General features: G+C 33.1%; 1 long non-coding RNA gene across 1 annotated transcript; it reads right to left on the bottom strand.

Annotated features, from left to right (window-relative positions):
- Positions 1-8469: 8469 nt before the first annotated feature.
- LOC127843281 (uncharacterized) lies at positions 8470-9860 on the bottom strand. The gene is made up of 3 exons (XR_008032191.1): positions 9690-9860; positions 8984-9004; positions 8470-8745 (listed from the first exon to the last, which is right to left on the bottom strand). It is a non-coding gene; the product is annotated as an uncharacterized LOC127843281 (long non-coding RNA).
- Positions 9861-14997: the final 5137 nt, after the last annotated feature.

Below are 14997 nucleotides of genomic sequence, written 5' to 3'. Positions count from 1 at the left end.
TAGTAGTAGTAGTAGTATTGAAGTAGTTAAGTAGTAGTAGTAGTAGTAGTAGTAGTAGTAGTAGTAGTAGTAGTAGTAGTAGTAGTAGTAGTAGTAGTAGTAGTAGTAGTAGTGTAGTAGTAGTAGTAATAGTAGTAGTAGTAGTAGTAGTTGTAAGTAGTAGTAGTAGTGGTAGTAGTATTAGTAGTAGTAGTAGTAGTAGTAGTAGTAGTAGTAGTAGTAGTAGTAGTAGTAGTAGTAGTAGTAGTAGTAGTAGTGGTAGTAGTAGCAGTAGTAGTAACAAGCTCATGTAAAATTGATGTCAACTATTGGTCTGACAATTGTTGTGCCTCTCTGTATTAGTAGTAGTAGTAGTAGTAGTAGTAGTAGTAGTAGTAGTAGTAGAAGTAGTAGTAGTAGTAGTAGTAGTAGTAGTAGTAGTGGTAGTAGTAGCAGTAGTAGTAACAAGCTCATGTAAAATTGATTGTCAACCTATTGGTCTGACAATTGTTGTGCTCTTCTTTTTTTCCATCTAACCCATCATTCAAGGGATCTTTTCACGGTTTGATAAATTGACAAAATTGAAAAAGTTGTTTCAGATTCGCAAATTTTCGGTTTAGTTATGATATTTGTGCGGAAACAGTATAACTGAGCATTTGCCATGGTCTAATATAGCCTTTATATGCATCTGTTGACGATAAAAAACCTAAAAATTATAAAGCGTTGCAACGCGAAACGATTGAATAATTTGGAGAGTTCTGTTGTTGTCGTTTAAAGTCACTATCACGCTCACCAATACATACGGCTACTGTATTATGCTATATAAAAACATTCGACAACAAGTAGTACCATACAATGGTTATTTACAATAGGAAGACCCTAAAAACAAGTAACATTGATGTAAAAACGTTATATTATAAGCATTCGGCAAGTTTTAAGCATCTAAATATCTAAATATCTTTCCACAATGTTATCTACTTTCGCTTTCGAGTCAGGATCGGATTCATTCGGGTTGCGTTCATTTGCATAATTTATACAAGCCATTTTCGCATTCGCTAAGTTCCAGTTACCCAGAATTCATTTTGATTGCACATTATTATTATTCATGAGAGCTACGTCATGCTTCCGACGCTAACCGTATCCAATCTCGTGTTCGTCCGTAAATGTTCGGATATTTCACGGGAGATATAAATGGAATTATTTGTGGCCACAAAAAAATAAAAACCAGCATTTTGTATCTCGTTAAATCAATTCTACCAGACAACATCTAACGTTGAAATTTTGCATTTTGCTAAAAGGAACATTGATTTTTTTTATGGGTTAGCTTTATTTAACGAAATATTCGATATTTTTGAGCGTGATTGTTACTTTAACTTTGTGAAACTACAAAGATTGCCTGTATAATTTCTAAAATACGGATCTTCTGTATGCTTGGCAAAATAGCTCAGTTGGTTAATGCGTTTTAACTTCAGGATTCCGGGAGTCACTGGTTCGAGCCCTGCTGCGGACTACTTTGTTCTTCCCTTTTTAAATTTTATTTTTAATTTTTTACTGGAGCTTTTTAAATTTAATGTTTACATTGAACAATATCCAGATTAAGTTTGCAAATCCAGATTATTTGCAAACTTATTTTTTTTATTTATTGAACAATTGTAATGAAATTTTGCATATTTGTAGGAGGCAATGAGTACATACATATAATTGAAAAAAAAGAGTTAAATGTTTTTGGAAAGTAGAGTTTTTTGGATTTGCAAACTTAATCTGGATACTGTTATTTATCAATACAAAGCATTCACAGGCAAACTTCAAAACATGCCAAAATCTGTGAAAAGGCTCCTTTAAAATACGATTGGTTGTAGGTATAATGGTAATCGGAATATATTTTACAAAGCGGGCTAAAACACCAATCTACCTACTTACAGGTGCAATCAATTTAATGACAACTGCCACACGTGCCATACCGTCATGTAGTTATACTCATTCGACGAACGCTTTTTTAAAATATCGGCATTAATGACACACGTACAGTTCGGATGAGCTTTATCATACAAAATTAGTCTTTTTACTCTTTACTTTTGAGCTAAAGAGACAGGTGTTCCAATTGATACCTTGTTTGTTGACATTGGTGTACAACTAAAAAAAACAAGTAATGTTATAACTGAGAAAGGTATGGTAAGCTGTTGTAAGACCAAATATGTCATAAGACATCTACATTTGACTTTTACATTTGAAAAGGGAGACAACTGTTATATTATACATTGTCATAACGATCATTTTTATATTCAATAAGAAAATTCAACCATTTATGACAAAACAGCGGCTTAAACAATAATGCACAGGCGTTCATCTTGACTGACGAACAGAAAGACTTGCTAACGGACTTTGTGATATATATATATATATATATATATATATATATATGACGCCTTTTTCGAAAAGGGCTTACACTCGATTTAATTTAAACTTAATTATCCATATCGCCTAATTGGTGCAAAATGGTACCATATGCCTTCTTACTTCAATGTCACATGGTACCGTTCAGCACCAATGGGTATCGGTCGCAAGAAAATCAATGTTAAAAATTTGTAGTAATAAAGTACTCAAAATAAAGAAACATTCCGCATCAAATCCTGCATGTAATTAACAAAAGGTAAGGATACTTCTATTATAGTTTCGTTTCTTTCATTGTGAGGCGTATAGGCACGAATTTTATAGAATTAAGTTAGGGGATAATGTGATCTTATCGATATGCTGAAACATCAAACATTTCGGAAACAGCTCATACTACATTTAGTTTGACCCTTCCGATGCAGACCACATGTTAAAATATGTTATTTCAACTATAAAAGAATAATCACAAATTGTAATATGTTTTTATTAATCGCTGACAGAAGATAAATCCTCTACACTTCTATTATTTTATGTTAAGCATTATCTGTATTAAACGATAATAGTGTACACATTATTAATTAACGATGTAGCAATTAATCTGCAGAAAAAAACAATTAACGTTTGGCTAAAAAGACAAACCGATGGACAAACAATAAGTTCTTTAATATTGATAACGCTTTTATAATCTAGTGTTTAGCGCGATCGCTTGCGAGGCGGTATGATCAAGCTTCACGTGGGACACGTTGACCGATATACCAAGTACATGTAGTTAAATGTAGGTGCTCTATTTGTCAACCAGTAGAGTGCCCGTCATACATGATTAGAATCGAGAGCATAGATGTTTATCTGAAAGATGCCTCTAACATTAACCTGACTGGTCCCTAGTCCGGGAGGGGAACTATATTATATAAACACTTTCTTTATCCGAAATTTGTACGTCCGGATATATTCAGGCAATACGTTGTGCAATAGAATGCACAAGCGTGGTCGTTTCAAATACAACAATCGAAAACATAACATGCATCCATCATATAGTTCCACAGGAACCACCCTGTTTGCATGTAGTAAATATATGCCTCTTGGTGGAAAAATGGTCATCGGACCCCTATAACCAGTTTTGCATTTATTACATTTAGTATACATAGGCTTCATTCCCAAAGCAAATGACAAGTATATCGTAAATAGAGTATTAGGTTTTTCATCCATGCTACGTATTGAGGATTTTCTTGGCATGGGTTAATGTGACTAGGATAGCTAAATATTGATTTTTAAAAGTATGTACTTAATAACATTTATACTGTTTCGTACATAAAAGCACGATTAACATGGCATTTTTAGCCACTTTTTTACGGATTGTTTTCTCAGAGGACACACATGTTTTGTGATTATATCTGGTCTTAGTGTATAAGTTCACCAACTTTTTGAAACGGTTGTATCCACATTGTTTTGCATTGACCGTTTCAAGTTAGAATGTGTCTATATTTTATCAAATTAGCTCCAAACCTTAGATGTTACCTAGAGATGTAAACAAAACGTGTGATTGTAGTCCTAAACTAAAATATTATGTATGTATTTTCGTAAAGTAGTCCTCAGTCATGCCAAATGATTATTAACTTGCCAAGTGTGTTGGGGTGGGGGGGGGAGGCTAAGGGTGTGTGGGTGTGCAATGTTTTATATAAACGCAAACCGTTATACAGCACACTCATTGTAAAACTCCAAAAATACTTAACGCTGTAATATCCGGTATGTTACATCAGATCGTGTTCATTCACACAATTTGTTCAAATCATGAAATTGTGTAAATAAATGGACAAAAGGCATATGTATTTAATTTTATTTGCAAAATAACTTTCAAAATATCATCTCTGAAACCATACGATCCTAACTTGATATGTTTTTAATGTAGGATTGTTCAGAAACATTCGCCAGTTTTGTTCGAATCGTGCAAATTATCTTAAGAAGAATTTCTGTGTTGCTTCTAAATGCAGCGATCTTTTTCCGCGTTTATGTTTCTTTTGGGTTGCTTCTGTGCTATAAGATAACACTTAACGGACTTGTTAAGACCTGTTCTAACGCATATTTTTAATACTAGACACAATTCTGGGAAGGGTTCGATCGTTTACGGTTTGAAGACTACTATGGTCAAAACACAAATTTTGGCCTTCAATAGGAATGCAAATGTTACAAAGTTAATTAAATATAAAAAACTCTTTTTATTCCAATATTTCGCCCAACTGGGCTTTATCAAGGTTTACAAATATAAATTTCCTACATCTTTTTTACTGTCTTATACATCAATAAAGTAAATGTTTTTCAACGTCAAAAATGACAGGAAATGACGTCATGATGTCATACATTACCATGTGACATACCATTGCGCCAAAATAAAAAAAATAATATATACCGATGACAATTTGTTGTATGGTTACTATACTTGAATAGAACTTACTACCAATTTTAATTTAAATATTATACTTCAATGATAATAATACAGATATTGACTGTACGAGCCAAATAATATCCACAAATTCAAACTTCCTATTTCGTTGCCATCAATATTAATACAATATATTAACATTAATTATTATTTACTATATTTATCAACATTAAAATACACTGAAATGATTAATAATTAATTAATTATAATAATTCAAATTTCATTCTTTTAATTGAAGTTAAATTATAACGTATTGTGTTAATACATAGGCACACATATTTACGCATATATTCACACATGTACATATCCTTATATACTTGCACATGCAATTACACTTTTCTCATATAAACACCTACTTGTATACGTACATCCACACATATAAACCGTATATATATATATAAACTCTTACACATACTTATATACACACTCATGCGCTATAAATTGTTACTTAAATTGTGTACATGGATCTCGTATTGGCCTACACTATCGTCTATAATCCTGCCATACTAAATCGAAAGCTGCCTATGTGTTTAGACCATTTGGTGCTTCTGTCTTTAATATTTGTATCCAGTTAAGTTCTTTTATATTGTGATAGTCATCTGAATTGTCCATTATAGTATGTAAATCGCATACACCCATGTCTTCTACACCATGTTCTCTGGAGTTAAAATGTTCAGCAACAGGTTTGCTTCTGTGGTGCCTTGTATCTGCCTCATTCTCCTTTAACCGTTCTTTTAGTGAGCGTGATGTCTCTCCCACATAAACCATTTTGTCACATTGTATACAGTTTATTCCATAGATGACGTTCCATGCGTCACAGGTCTGCCTTTTGCTAATGGTCACTCCACCCACTCCTCCACGGTTCTGCAAGCCTCTTGCTAGCATGACACACACTACACACTTTTTGGTACATCTTTCTACTTGGTTGACCTCTCTTGTCAAATTCCGATTTGTGTTTACATGCACTAATATATCTGCTATGTTCTTGTCTCGTCTGTATGCAACACTAGGCAATTCGCTAAAAACGTCCTTCATTCTATTTGACTCATGCAGTAGAGGTAGGTGCTTTTTCACAATATCATGTATGCGTGGTAGTTTTTTTGAATATGTAAGAACACGTGGAACTCTTCTCATGATTTTATTTTGTCTTCACTTGGTTTTGAAAGAGTATCCCTTTCCAGCTCGTCTGCTCGAGCAAATTGCCTGTAAATTATCTTTCCGCTATACCCACGTCTACGAAGATTGTGTTTTATTTTTTTCTTATGGACCTGATAATCTGTATCTTTATAACAGATTATTTTCAGTCTAATGACTTGACTATATGGAATTGCTTCCTTTGTTTTTCTTTGATGGCTTGTTTTGTAGTTTAAATACATGTGCTTGTCTGATGGTTTGGTGTATAAAGATGTTATCAGTTTCCCATCTTCTATTCTGACAATAGTATCCAGAAATTCTATTTTTCTTTTGTACCAACTCTCATTTCTACTTGAATATTTTTATCAATCTGGTTTGCAAACATAAGGAACTCAATAAGTTTCTCCAGCCCATGTGTCCAAAGTCCAAATCCATCGTCGATGTATCTTTTGTAAAAGACTGGTATGAACTCATTTTTCATCAATTTTTCATCCCACTTTCGCATGAAGGCACATGCAAAATTCCTCCCCAACTTTGACCCTATGGATTTATAGATTTGAATATTTTGTTGGTGTGGGTTTATGTTTCCAGTTTTGTAATATTTCACGATGAAGCAACGCAGTAGAAAGATAAAAACATGCAACTAAAAAAACGATGGAACATTTAATACTCAAAGTAACAAAAATTAGTTTCATATTTACCTTCTTAAAGTGACAGTTCGCGGAATAGATCGTTCTTTTGCATATAAATCGTATAGCTAGAAATAAACTTTTTATACATTAATTGAAATCTATTTTTTTATCGAGGTTGACATCGAAAACCTGATCAAAATCGGTTTTGAATCGATACAATAATATATAAGGGATCATAAATACATGCAATAGGCGAAAATAATTGCAGCGTCTCAAGTTGTGCAAATGATATATATATATCAACCTTTCGCTAAACATTATTAGCATATGGAAGAAAAATACATATATTAAACAAAAACGTAGCGTTGCAACTCAGTTTCCGTCTGTAACAGATGTATTTGCATGTGTTCTTATCTTCTCTCCGCTAAATTCGCCTGTATTTCCATTTTTGTTTTTTTAGGTTTGAAATAACGTGTCGAATCGTGAATAATAATTAGGTCGTTTTCGTACTTTACCATACTCGGGCCCAAACTGAACATCACTATATTGTTTGTTTTCAACCGATTTCAACCGGATTTTCAGTGGTATCATCAATAAAAACACGTTTTCTTACGATTCTGCCCATATATATAGCTATGACCGGGCCGCGAACTGTCACTTTAAGTGGCAATGAAAATGTTACAAAACCATGCACATTGCAGATAATTACAATGCTAGCTTATCTTTATATATTTATTGTCTTAAAAAATGTAGGATATTAATGTCGGTATAATTTCCTGTATGCCGATTATAATTGATGGCTCATTTATTCGCGTTACATTAAAACATATTCACTGTCTCGTTCAATATATGTTGGTAAAAGAAACATAATTCTGTTTTCGCCTTTACCGGGTCGCATGAAGTTTCAGTTCGTAACAAATACAAAAAATGTAAATTAAATCCCATATGGTAAGGATACGACCGCGGTTGACAACCATTAAACTTTTTTTATAATAATATATACTAAAACTTGCTTTTTGCGAGAAAATCGATGTCGAGCGTCGAGCTTGTTTGTCTCCAATTGTGTTGAAGAAAGTCAAACCTGATATCATAAAAATGAACTGTGATTGTAGTTCGTTGAATCATCATGAATACGTGTTTTAAGGATTTAACTCAGTCCGAATCCATTCGAGCATTTGAGAGCAAAACATGTGTTTCGTCTTCAATATCGTTTTGTTGACAACACTCACTATTGTCTAGCGCAACTTTAGCATCAGCATGTTAACCTTTTTTTCTGTGCTCTGAACAAAAAAGACATACAAAAGTGATGGCAAAGTGTTTGGTAAGTAGTTGAAAACAATGAACCATTTTTTAAAGACGTGTTCATATCATCATAGTTTTCCATTTAAGCACAGTGTATTTTGCATAAGAAAGACTTTTGTTACAACACAACTCCTTCTGTATTAATTTATCTCTAACTTATGCAGAGTAAGCATTAAGCAGATGTAAACAATTAAGAATAAGTTGTATTTAACACAATAGAACAGCATAGTTTTAATATAAGTGAGACACCCATCGTGATTTATACTTTTACAAAGAATCATTTATTTAATGCAGATGTATGTTATTGGTAATGGTATCTATGAACCTATGCAAGCATATGTTATTGGTTGTGGTAAATATGCAGGGGCAATTCATACACATCAAAATATATTTATTATATTTTCATCGCAGTATTAATATAACAGGCTCAGCATTGGTATCCATAAATGTGTTATAATAAGTGAATAAGTACAATTAATAAAAAACCATTCGACACAGAAACGAATTTCGTGATTCCACATTCTTCTGCAAAATGCTTCAATAGAGTTAATGTAAAGTCATATTAAGAATATACCACATCTATGACACAAATCAAGGTAAGCGTTGCTGAATAATATTTATTAAGTATTGTCAACAAAAGAAAACATTTTTGGTACGTGTTGTTCTGTATTGTGTTCCATTTCAGCTGTACTCAGTTCACGGAATTCCATTGCGAGCCAACGTAATTGCCTTTACCGTCCACGGAATTCCATTGCCAGCCAACATCATTCCCATATCCGTCGACATTATTCCCTTGCGATCCTACGGCATTCCCATACCCGCTTACGGAATTACCTTGCGATCCGACGTTATTTCCTCGCCAGCCGCCCCCTTTAATAATAATAGTTACGACTTACAATCGTATTTTAAGTTAGTATTTCATCATTTTTTATATAAATGTAGTTTCTTAACTAAGATAAAACTAAGTTAATTTGAGTGTGTTTGTGACTGTATTACCAGCTAGTTTATATGCAACTATTTAACATTGCATGTGATACATGAAATTAATGTGTCATTTAAATCAGTATTTAATAAATACATAAACGGTAAGAACCACTTATAAACTTACATGGTCCAGGCCAATAGGAACCTACAAAAATAAAGTGGTTTCGTATCAACAATGCATACTTTGAGCTTTTTAAAATGTTATACATGTTCTGGAAAATATGGAGCATATGCTTAAACGACCTTAATAAAATAATGCATGAAATCAACCGATCAAGGGTGTTATTTAATAACAAACTATTGATGGTATGACAAAGCCGTTATATCAATACTGAGTTAATAAAATGTTTCTGTTTTATTTGATGATAAATGATTCAACAAGGAACTATTTGATGTTTGAACATTGAATTAACAGTGAAATAAAACTTAAATAAATTGTGTGTATTTATTACGAATTCAATTTAAATACAAAAACAATACTCTAAATGAATTTTATAATTTGTAGAAAAGTTAAATTGAAATCGTTATACGTATTACTTTCAATTCTATTATTTATAGCAGTATTCTATGAAAGACGTTCATAACCAGATTATATTGTATATACACATATACATAAACGTCTTACTAAGGTCTGCATTTTCTGAGCTGCTTTCCTGCATATAATTCAATACTGCTTGGACTGTGTTCTTGTTTGTTATAAATTTGTTGTCCTTACTTATGCCAATTTCATCATAATACAACATCTCAATTCAGTTTCTTCCTAGTAGTTGCTATATGATATCGGTAGTGTATTAATTAGGATACAAACACATATACCATTGTTTTCTTACCTTGATATTGTTGTGGCCCATAGTTCTCATATTGCGGCAAATATGAGTTCCAATACCCTCCCTTTCCAGCAGGTTGTTGTGGCAAATACGAGTTCCCATATGGTATCCAACTACTCAACGCAACGCCGCAGCATGACACGAGCAGCACAAGTGTGACAGTTGAGAACATCGTTTTACATAGAGTGACAAGTAGATGACAGGTTATGTATTGGTATTGTGGTCTCTTAACGGATTTAGACTTAAGACAAGAGCAGTCTTAGCTCAAGTCATTAAGCCAAGTCTCAGAGTTGCTGAGCGTTCTTCAATATTCCAGAGTTTGACGATACCAATGCGTATCGAAAACATGTATCGTTTATAGTAATTATTTTTTAAATTTGATACGCTATTTCGCAATTTCCGCAAGTACTGTACTAGAGAACTAATAACATCAGAATAAAACAGAAGAAAAAAAAACAGGGTTGATATGAATCAAATATAGTTGTTTAAATATAACTATTGTATTTTTATTACGTTTGTTCACATTTAATTATGGTCTAATTGTGTATTCTATACGATTGGTATCATAATCAAATGCCAAACACTTTATACTCGTTAATTCCATAATTTGACTGTTATAACATTCAAATACGCCTGGTGCGTCCGGTCATATACTTTTTAACGTGTTTTTTTGTCTGTTCTTTTTATAATTTATGAAGTGGATAGGAAACGATTCAACAGGAGCGTAGGGAGTGCATAAACATAGAGGACGTGGATGTTGTATAAGGGATGTGTTGTCTGCTGAAAGGTTATCACATACAGACTGTTTGCGAATGAGTTTATAATGTCTACAAGTTACTCCATGTTTTTGTTAGAAAAGCAGTGATAAAATGTCATTTCAAAATGCATGTACTTACTTCATGGACCGAGATAATCTTTATATTAAATAATTATTAAGTGTTTAACATAAGTATTGGTTTGTTTCACTCATTTTCATGAACTTTATTAAAAGAGTGAAACAATAACATTACGATGTGTTAACCTCGATGACCTAAACACAATTACTTTCGCATATGCATTTTTAAGTATTCCTGCAAGACCGTTACACATTTTAACGTATTTGTCTTTGTAAAACGTACACATTGGATAAAAATGTGCTTGCTATTAGTTCGTCAAATAATGGTCGGGTTCAAATAATGTCTCTATTGATTATATTTTATACAAAAGAAGTTAAAACAAGCATCCGCCAATTTTGCTAGAGCTCCTGATATTGATCTTACATATCTTTAGTAGACAGGAGATGTAAAATAAATATGTATGAATAACCTCTTGTGCCAGTTGGAGTTAAATAAGTAATTTAACACGTCTCCATGACAATAAGAGTACTTAATAAATCATGCTCGCGGCCCAGTTTTTAGACGCTGCCTCATATCTAAATGCACGCGCGGGGATATTTGCATCAACAGTCGCAGATAATAGCAAACTATCCGTAAAGGTTTGATGATCCTACCTAATAGTGATTGTTTGTGCCAAACTGATTAAACTAAATGATTTCGCTAAAATGAAAACAATGAGTGGTAATTTGGAAAGTGACCCATGACATTCAAATATTTCCTGCAATACTGTTAAGACAATATCATAAGTTGTGGCTGTGTAGACGTTACACACCGTATCATATGCGACAAACTTTAGATGCATGAAAATAGTTAACACGTAAGAACAATACAGTTCTGCTACAAATGGTCTTTTAAGATAAGTTGTCTAATCACAATACAGCTTGTATAATTGAGCACAGATACTTGAACATCCGAAAACAAAAGCTCGATCCGCCCATTAAGTTTTTTGTACAAAACACGTATTCGTCTTTTCCGCGATCGATTTTTTCCCGACCGGATCATGGCAAAGAACTGTATATGCTAATATTATAAGGTAGTTTGATTCATAACTGGCTAATATCAAACTCAATAAACCCGTCGATGCAAAAATTATTACTGACCGAAATATTGACAGTGTAGCAGTTACTGTAAAAAATATTTTTTATGTAATTGCAAAACTGTATCAGCAGTATGCTTTGCTTTAAATATTGTAAAAGTTGTGTTATCACATAATAAAAATATTTACAATGCTGGTATCTTTGTTATTTGAAAAATGTAACGTATTAACTACATTTAAGACATTTTTAAATTTATAAATTGAATACTTACCTTGGTCGTTGCTCTGACAATCTGAGAACTCGATAATAAATCTAGAATGCATACGTTTATATACCTGTTGGGGATTGGATTCATGCTTGGTTTGCAATAATTAATGTGCTAATTACCTCTGTTAATCTACGTCGAACATGTTCATTGAAATGTACCGTGAATATTAGCAACATATGAGGAAGTAGCATAATCTCCAGCTTATTTTATGACAGGTATACACATAGTACCTCCACGTGCGATTAAGCTACTAGCACGAACTATTTATATCGTAATTGTCATATTAATCACATGTTTTTACCAGTATTGACCAGTATTGTCAAGTTAAAATGCAGCCATCTAGTAATCTACGTGCACAATAATTTAAACAGGTGAATATTGAAAACATTGAGACACAAAGGATGGATCTTGTGTAATACAAGCTTAGTGCTAAACAGTTTGTTTTTTAATAATAAATGAATATTAAGTTGACATATAAAACATATTTTGAAGATTATTTATTAATGTTCATAATTGATATATGTATCACTGTGAAATTATGCATGAGAACTTTGAGAGTATTAACCGCAGATACACATTATAAAAGTACACTATCCTTAAGAACCGGTAATTATGTACTGTCCGAAGAATCAATGTCTTAAAACAATCGGACTTATTCATGGTTATTGGCATTCTGAGTCGGTTTCATTCTAAACGTGTTACTACTCTGCATTATAATACAAAAATGTAATTTGGCCGATTATCACATGATTACAGTGGATAAATAATGTCGTAATACGTTTAAATATAAGCAGGGGATTAGCCATACTAAAAATAAATGTTCGCTGATACAGCTGTAAACTGCCTTCCTAGTTGTACACGAATGCAGTCGTTTTAATCATTTATCAAAATGGATTGTGTTCTCCTATATGAAAACTTTAAATTCCCGAAGAATGTATCGATGTTGTTATCATTTTAAGACGAAGTGAAAAGCTCCGCTTGAACGATCGTACCAGTAAACAGCACACGTTCTCGAAATCGAACTTTCTATTAACCGAAATCATCTAAAACGCGAACTGATGCGCCGTACCCAATTGTTCTCCAATAAGTGTATTTCGCGACATGCATTATATCTTCATGCTTACAATGTTTATATAACTGGATGTGTATTATGACATGGATGTGATTACCATTTGCTTGGTCGCCGTTGCGCAAAGGATATGATGTCCGCTTTTCCACAGGAAGGTCACGGGTTCGATCAACATTGTGGGAGTGTTCTTTAGATTTCACTCAAAGACACCAAAGTACTGGTTCTAGGTCTAGTAAACTTCCTCGAAAAAGCCTGATACTTTCAATGCTTCGAGCTAAACTAAATAGGTTTAAAACAACAATTTACTTCAAACAATTATTTCCTTACTATCGAACAAAAGTTACGACATTACTGAATCTTGACTTAAACTCAACTGATTCCAGTTATGAAGAATTGTTGAATGTATTTCGCCCCAACATAGTCAGTGACCAAGAATATGGTCAGTACTGCCCACAATTCTGGGTAATAGCGGAAACACTTGTCCAGTCATGTTACTGGCCAAACATTCGATCACAATAATGACCCAAACATGGATTATACACAGACACAATTTATAAAACGTCAAAATAACAAGACAAAATAGTCCTCCTTATTTAGGAAAGCTGATCAAGGTAACTTTTTAGACAGGGACTTCCACAGAATATAAAATAAACAAATGACCTTCAAAAGTACAAGGTGACATTTAAAATTCAAATATATACTGTAAAATTGTAAATTAGTGAAATTCACAAACAGGAAAATACATACAATTAAAATATGGTCTTAATATCAAGATTAAGTCAATGGTGATATTACGAATATATAAACTCCTTAATGCAAATTTGTCAAATGCTATTAATATTCACGAACTGTCACTATTATGAATTACTGTTCAGGCAGTCAATAATAAAGGCAAGTGCTTAGTTTGCTGCCGTCGTGATTTGTGTACTAATATTTGCATTTAAACCGCACAATCTAATTATTTCTTTGAATAAAAAGGATGTTTATTAAAACAGTAAAACATTGTTGTTCAGTTGCATCGGACAATGTGTCATGTTTAAGAACAATAATTTAACACATAGTACATTACATTCAAGCTTTGGGTAAAATTTCTCGCATATAACCATCACACATTTACAACGCACCGTTTAGAAAATGTACACATCACAATTGCATCTTTCAAAACGTTGTTTGTCGTGTTTTACATGCTTTGGTGTGAAATTATCAAGTACAATTTTAAACGTGTATGAATATTCAAACAACATAAATTCAGGTAGTTGCATAAAATGAGGAAGACATAAAACTGATTATGCCTGTGATATGTTTCCATCGTCCGGACGTTTTAACAGGTATTGCATCAGATCAGCGGCCGCACGGTTTAATATTTCAAATCGCAGGAAATTTAGGATTTGTTTTCTCAATTTTATCGAAGATTTATTTTCTGAATATTTTATAATCGCCTCGGAACTTGGTTTCCGTCTTTAAGTCTTATGATTGACTAGAAATTAAAGTACATTTGAGGTCCAGAGCTAACTTAAAGAAGTATCATGATCGTTGGTTTTGGTAATGTGTGTAATTTAACGTTGTTACGAACAGGTAAACGCAATTCCTTACTTACCTTTGGACAGCATTGATAAAGATAAATAAAGCCACCTACATAAGATATTTAGAAGCCGAAGAGCAATCATATGGGCATATCGGTATTATGAACTTGTCAGCATATTTCAAAAACGGCATGACAAATAATAACACTATGCCCATGACACAATGAGATGAAGAACGGTGGTAAAAAATGGTTTACCTCACGCCAAAATGGATTGCTGTCGTCTTACAATATGATTTGTCGTCTTTTGCAACGAGCGATTGTGTCACAGACTGGTTTTATTGTTTTTGATTATTTTAAACTATACGTTCAACTATCATTTTCGTTACATACATACGCTAAACTTAACATGACCCATCTTTAATTTATTGCGTTAGCATCGATGTTAACGTATATGCATATTGTCCATGTTGTTTTTTCAGGCACAACGGCAATGGTGCGCGGAAATAAGTCGAAGCCAAATGTGTGCTCCTCCTTATG

This window comes from Dreissena polymorpha, chromosome 8, assembly GCF_020536995.1.
Source record: "Dreissena polymorpha isolate Duluth1 chromosome 8, UMN_Dpol_1.0, whole genome shotgun sequence".
Taxonomy (NCBI): domain Eukaryota; kingdom Metazoa; phylum Mollusca; class Bivalvia; order Myida; family Dreissenidae; genus Dreissena; species Dreissena polymorpha.
This window is presented reverse-complemented; position numbering and strand designations above follow the sequence as displayed.